Consider the following 6896-nt stretch of genomic DNA (forward strand, 5'->3'; position numbering starts at 1 on the left):
ACACTCCATTTCAGAGTGAGCTGTCTGAAGAACTCAAGCTTAGAATGTGCCCACTAACTCAGAAGTCAAATGTCATCGTGTATTGACAGTAAATTCAAGCAGCTATTATTGCATTGAAATGTATTCTGGTCAGTTAATCGACGTAAATATTAATGAAGATATAGAATTTTTATTTTACTAATATTTTTTGATTTTTTAAAACAATCAGCTTGTTCACTTAATCATGGTTAGCTAATGGTTAATTAAAAGCAGATGAACAATATGGCAAATAATTAATCTCAACAGAAAAATAAAACAAATCCATAGAAGTCACATTTTTCTTTTGTGAAAGCCTTTGTACTATTTTGACCTGCTGATTTAGCAGGCTGCGGTCTGATTTTAAACAAAGGAAAAAAAGATGTAACAGACGCTTGTTAATCATGCCGGAACTTCTAAAACAGCTGTTGCTATGGGAGATATTGTCCCAGTATTTCTTTTGAATTTTACATGAGGACATTTACTCCTTTTTCCTCATTGCAAATTACGGGAGTGATTTAGGTAGTTCTAAGACACATAACCCCCTTATCCTCTTTGAATGTACAACATTGCTATTTGGCATCCATTTGAAGGTAATGCCTTTTCAGCAAAGCAAGGAAAAGTCTATGAACTATAATTGCTCACTGCAAACGTGCTTTATTATTAACACAATTTCTCAAGAAAGCTGTAAAGAACAGAGACTGTGCTAAGGGAGTTAATAAAACAATACCACTATTTCCCTAGCCAGTTTGTCCAGGTGCTGCCCCTCTCAAACAAAATCTATAGTTTCAGAATAGCATAACCCCTACACATGTATCAGTGGTCAAAACCAGAGCGGTGAGGCTCATCCAAGAGAAACAAGATTAAAAATTCAGCAAGAGACAGAAATCTGGACGTATACCAAGCAACTTTTCATCAGCATGTCTGCCCGAGAGGAAACATTTTCCAGTGTCCTCCTTCCTTTTTCTTTGAAAATGAGCTCAACGGCCGTGTTCCCAGGCACTGTAACAAATGAGCTGCTTCAGGCACAGAGAGGCATTAATAAATGATGTTATTTGTTAAAGGCAGCTTAGATGTCCCGCTCCCTCAAGTCGATGTCAAACCCAATGAAACAACAGCTCTAACAAATTTCTCTGAGGTCCACATTGGGTCTTGGGTGTGTTTTCTTTTATGGCGCAGGAGGGTCAGGTGGACAGGGCAGATGTGGTGGGGTGTAGGAGCTCTATTATTTATGCGGACCTCTGTTAAGGAAATGGCAGAATTTCCGGAACTCTTTAGCTACTTCCTCTTAGTATTTGCCACTTTCTCTCCAGCTGTGGATGCCAAAGCCCTTGAACAAAGGCGCAGAAGGCCCAGAGCCAGCAGAGGGCGCATCCCTGAGCCCGAAGCCGAGGAGGCTTCCACCTGTCTACAGGAAACACAACACCGCTTGCAGTTGGAAGGCTTGTTCTCAACCTATTGTTATATGGCTTGAGCCGTTAATCCGCCCCTATCACGCAGGAACATTTAGAAGTTAGGGACATTAAAAACACACAGGGCTCAAGTGTTTTGCACTAAGCCTGTTTACAAGAAAAGGAGAGCCTGGTGAGTCATCCTTCTATTTTCAAATGGAAACTACCAAGAATTTGTGAGTACACTTTGCAACTCTATGCATTTAAATCGATCAAACATTAAATATTAATGTGAATGACGTGGGAGCAGAACACCGTTTACCAAGTAACTATGATAGAATGATTTTAAAGGTATTATGAGAAGGTGGGGAATTAGAAAGATACTTTGCCTTAGCTGTTTTTATTTTTATCCACCTGGGTATAGGAGGACTATTCAGTATTTGGTAGGGAGCAGGGTAACAGAAAGGTTACCGTCATCAGTGATTCTAAATTACAGCAAACCCATTGCAAGTGGCAATTCGCCAACAGACCGTGATACAGGCTGTAGCTTAAAACAGGAAAAGGAAGTGGGGCTGAAGGAGGAGAGAGGAAAAGAAGAGCATTAACACTGGTGGAGGATTCAAGAGAAGCCTTGCTGCCCTTCTCTGAACACTCTGTCACTCTCCTTCCAGTGAGTTTTCTTATCGGTAAAGTGGGGATAATAATAGTTTACACTTCGGAGGGTTTCTGTGTGGATGAGATGAGTTAGTGACAACTGTATATGCTTAGAAAGCACTGAGTCCATAGTCGGTACTGCCCAAGTGTTTGTTCTTATTGTCATTATCATAATCATCATTGAGTGATCCTCCCCAAACAGTGATCACATCATGGTCTGTTGGTATTTAACCTATGTTGACACCCAGTGATTACTATTCTACATCTATATGTCCTTGGGTAGATTACCTAATCTCTCTGAGCCTCAGGGGTTTTTTTCTGTATAAAATATAAATGAGAATATGTGCACACAAAATGATGTGCACACAAAATGAAGGTCTAAAAATCATTGTAGAGTTTTCCTGCAAATCTTCCCTTTTGAGGCATCTCTCTTTTAAAAGCATAGAATATATATATATATATGCATAGAATATATATATGCATAGAATATATATAAAAGCATAGTTTATATATATACATATATATATATGGGCTAGGAAATGCTCAGCAAATGTAATACATGCAGTGAATATGAGATATCCAAACTATGTGTTCTTCCAAATACAGCATTAATTTGCTGAAAGCTTTTTTCTCCAAGTAGCTGAAGTTGTCAACACTTTGGAAAAAGCAAGTGAATCTGCCACATCATTGTCTGCATCTATATGTCCTTGGGTAGATTACTTAATCTCTCTGAGCCTCAGGGTTTTTTTTTTCTTATAAAATAGGAATGAGAATATGAATTTGATATGCACGGCATATCGAGCAATTATGTTTCTTCCATAATCTAAGCACTAGAGATGTTTTATTCAACATGAATAAAACAGTCTGCTGTGATGATAAACATATGTAAAAAGTACATAGTATGTTAAGTGATTTAAAAATGTGCCATACGAATGTAAAGCAGAAAAGATGCCAAAGAGTGATATGGAGCAGAAGCAGCAGATATGATAGCTTTTCTAATAGTGGATGTTGGCATGTTTGAAAATTCTTGAATTTTTTCATCAAAACTGAAAGGTGAAGAAATCTCTTTAAAAACTGTTCACTGGCACATGAGGCTTTTCTCCAAGAAAAAAAGCTTCTTTTTGAAGCTACCACAGAATGGCTTCTGACATTTTGGAAACCAGAGCACGGGCTTTTGCAGGACAATTGTTCCAATATGCCCCCATGTAAGGAGCATGGCTGGCCATATCCTCAGGAAAAAGATATTTTCCCATGTGTTCATGTCTTCAGTATCTCTTCATGACAAAAGAAGATAATTACATTTGTATTTATTCAGTAATTAATTGTTTGCTCTGAAATCACTCAAACTTGTTTTGTTTTTTCTTTTTGAGATGGAGTCTCACTCTGTTGTCCAGGCTGGAGTGCAGTGGCACCACCTTGGCTCACTGCAACCTCTGTCTCCTGGGTTCAAACGATTCTCCTGCCTCAGCCTCCCAAGTAGCTGGGACTACAGGCGTGTGCCACCATGCCCGGCTAATTTTGTTGTTTTTAGTACAGAGGGGATTTTGCCATATTGGCTAGGCTGGTCTCGAACTCCTGACCTCAAGTGATCTGCCCTCCTTTGCCTCCCAAAGTGCTGGGATTATAGGGATAAGACACTGAGCCTGGAAAAATCACTCAAATTGAACACTAGAATTAGAATTACCAGTATTTTCTATGTAGATACCTTCATTCTCATCTGGAAACTCTTGTAGCTAGAACATCAACAATGCACTGAATTACCTGCATTTCTCCCCTTTAGAACTTTTCCCAGAGAAGTCTAAATGTCCTTGGACCTTTTCAGTTATCATAGCTTAGAAAAAACCACAGTCCTTAAGAGACTGGTAACTGAAAATTATTTCTGGGCTATCAGATATGCTTAATAAAAGCTTCAGTAAACTCAACGACTTCTGTACAGCACATGTGATCTTAATGTGGAAGACATTTTACATTTTTCATCTGGCAAACCCTATGCAACACAGTTGGAATTATTCTTCAAGAAGTGTCAGCAAGGTGCTGAAACGAATCAGGGCTAAACTTTGGTCACAACTTGTCCATTTTTAGGTTCTCTGGGACCCAAATTATCTATGACTGTATAGAAGACCCATAAGTGACTCTTCCCTCAGTACTCTTCTTGCTGTTTCACCTTTTGCTTCGTCCTTACTTTTTTCCAGTTGAAGAGCTTTCTATGTATAAATCAAAAGTGGAGGTTAGTCCCAGAGATTGGACCTGAATTAAAATCTGTTTTCTATATTTTCCTTGTCAAATGGGATTGTCTGAATTTCAAATCATGTTAGTTCACTTACTCTGGCTAAATTTCTTATTTCTTTTGTTGATTAATTTTTGATATTCGATCATAGTTGTACAAATTTTCAATTATTTCCCAATATTTGATTTAGTTTTTAGGCAATACACTGGGTTTCCCCTCCAAATTTATGAGCCTTGTCAATATTATCCAGAACTTTGATGTCTGAACAGGCCTCCCATGAAGAATGCTCTCCTTGGCTTTACTTTTGAATGCACTCTATGAAATAGCATGCTGCGTTTTTAGATTTGTCACTCATACTAAACTGCACATCCACATACTAGTTATGCATATATTTGGACAGTTGAATTATATAAAATAATTGTTGTGAGCTTTATCAAGGTTAAAGTTCACTTGTGTAGAGGAAACATTTTAAAACACTCTAAGGTCTTCTTAAGTTTGAGCAACACGTGAATAAGTCATTACCACCAATAGCCTATCTATTCAGGTTCAATGCTGTTTTTATAAGTACTTTCTATTTGGGCTTTCAAAAATGTAAGTGGGACGAGAGAGAGTAAACAGTCATCATTTGTTCTCTTCCAGGATCAGATTACATGATAGTTGCTTAGTTACTGCTCTACACAGTGTACGTACCTTTATGTGTAAATACAGATTTCAAAATCTCTGCAGATGTACCCTAGGTCAGAGAGGTTTTTAGCAGCTGCAGAAAATGCGTGGTCTTGGTTTCTCACAAAAAGTCACCACCAAACATGTTTGGTGATAGGAATGTAAATAGTGAAACAAATCTACCGACAGTAATCAGAAAAGAACTTACTTGATTCCTAGAACCCAATGTACAAAAAGGCAAAGCTAACTGGAAAATGCCTCAGGTGGTGCATCATGTCTACCAGGTGCATTGTGTGACACTGTTTGCTTCTCTTTAGTACTTTTTCCATTAACTCCATCAAATATTTATAAACAACCATCTCCCTTTTCAGTACTGCCAGTTCATTCCATTCAAAACTAAGTCATTTGGTGCTAAGTACCCAGTTCTTGCCATGGTGCTCCAGGGGCCAAGAACGACTGAGTTTGGTTTCAGTAATGCCTCTCTTAGTATTCCATTCCTACCAGTGATGTTGAGAGCTAGAGAATTGGGAGACAGAGCTTGCAGGGGATTTCCTTTCCGTTCTTGTTCCAGAGTGGCTACAATGAAGGTAAGATAAACAAGCAACTTCTGTGCAAGGCACTGCCCACTAGTGTCTTGGTGGAAAAGTGCTTCTGAAAGTCAGGGACAAGGGGGAGAACTGATGACTACATCTTTTCCTGGTTAATTTCCCTTAATTACCACCAGATCAGCCTTGTACCCTGTCCCTTGTTTGCACTCAGAAAAAAGTTTCTTTTACAAATGTTTAACCTGAAAACTTTGCAGGTATAAAAAATACCTACGGCACACCACAAAGGCTCAACTCTGCCAGCACCCACCGCCCAAGGGCTTTAGGGACTGCTTATAGATGTTTATTTTAAAAGTTTAACCAAATGGCTGAGAAACAACTATTTTGAACCTCACCTATTCTTAAACAGATTGTAACTAGATTACAAGTGAAAACCCCAAGAAGCTGTCTTTAAATTAGTTAAAACTTGTATAATATCCAAGAAATTTATATAAGTTAATTCTCCATTTCTCTCTCAAATTCATTCATTTAATTTATTTTCATAATTGGAGAAAGCCATTTTCCTATTCTGTTAGAATGTCTACGAGATAATGATAAAGAGAAAAAAGTTAATCAAATGGAAGAATTTGCAGAGGGATATTAGGTTCAGAAATAAATTATTTCAACATGTGAGGTTTTTACTGGGCTGCCAAAGAAAATCTATGGAGTAGGTCACAAGAACAGAATCAGTAGCTAGTAGGCTTAAGTTTCTTGGTTTAGAAAAAGTTAAGATGGGTGTTCAGATATTACATTTTCTAAGAAGTTGGGTGGTTTGGAAAAGAATATGTACTTACAAGTTTAATTTCAAAAAACAGATTTTGGAAAACTTGATTAGAAGTGAATTTAACAATTACTAATCTTTGTCATTAATAATGGCTCACATTATCTTTGACTATGTTTTATTCCAATATTTTAAATTATAAGTACTGGGCTAGAAGGAAGAAAATTGGGTTATAGTTCTGATTTTTTGACACTAACAAACAGTGCAACTTTGGGAAAATTCATTTAACTTTTAGAGGCCTCAGTTTTCACTAAATGTGAACATTGCAATGTCTAATTTATGCGCTTTCTAGCCTTCCAGCTCTAAAATTTACTCCGAGAAAAGTGAAGATATTTTCACCATCACTTCAGGTGTGTCCTCTAATTATATTTGGTTAGAAATGGTACCAACTTCTCTGAATGCTCTGTAGCTATTGCAAATTTGTGCTATTCAGATAGTAAACTTTCGCTCCTTAAACAAAAGTTTGAGGGCCACTGGTTCTATGAACAAGATGCATGAATTTGTATGCTTCAAACTCAAGTGATTTCTCAAGGATAGCAAGGTTTTACAGCAAAATTTATATTTATTTCTTCTGTAGCCAG

This window comes from Pongo abelii, chromosome 5 (assembly GCF_028885655.2).
Source record: "Pongo abelii isolate AG06213 chromosome 5, NHGRI_mPonAbe1-v2.0_pri, whole genome shotgun sequence".
Classification (NCBI taxonomy): domain Eukaryota; kingdom Metazoa; phylum Chordata; class Mammalia; order Primates; family Hominidae; genus Pongo; species Pongo abelii.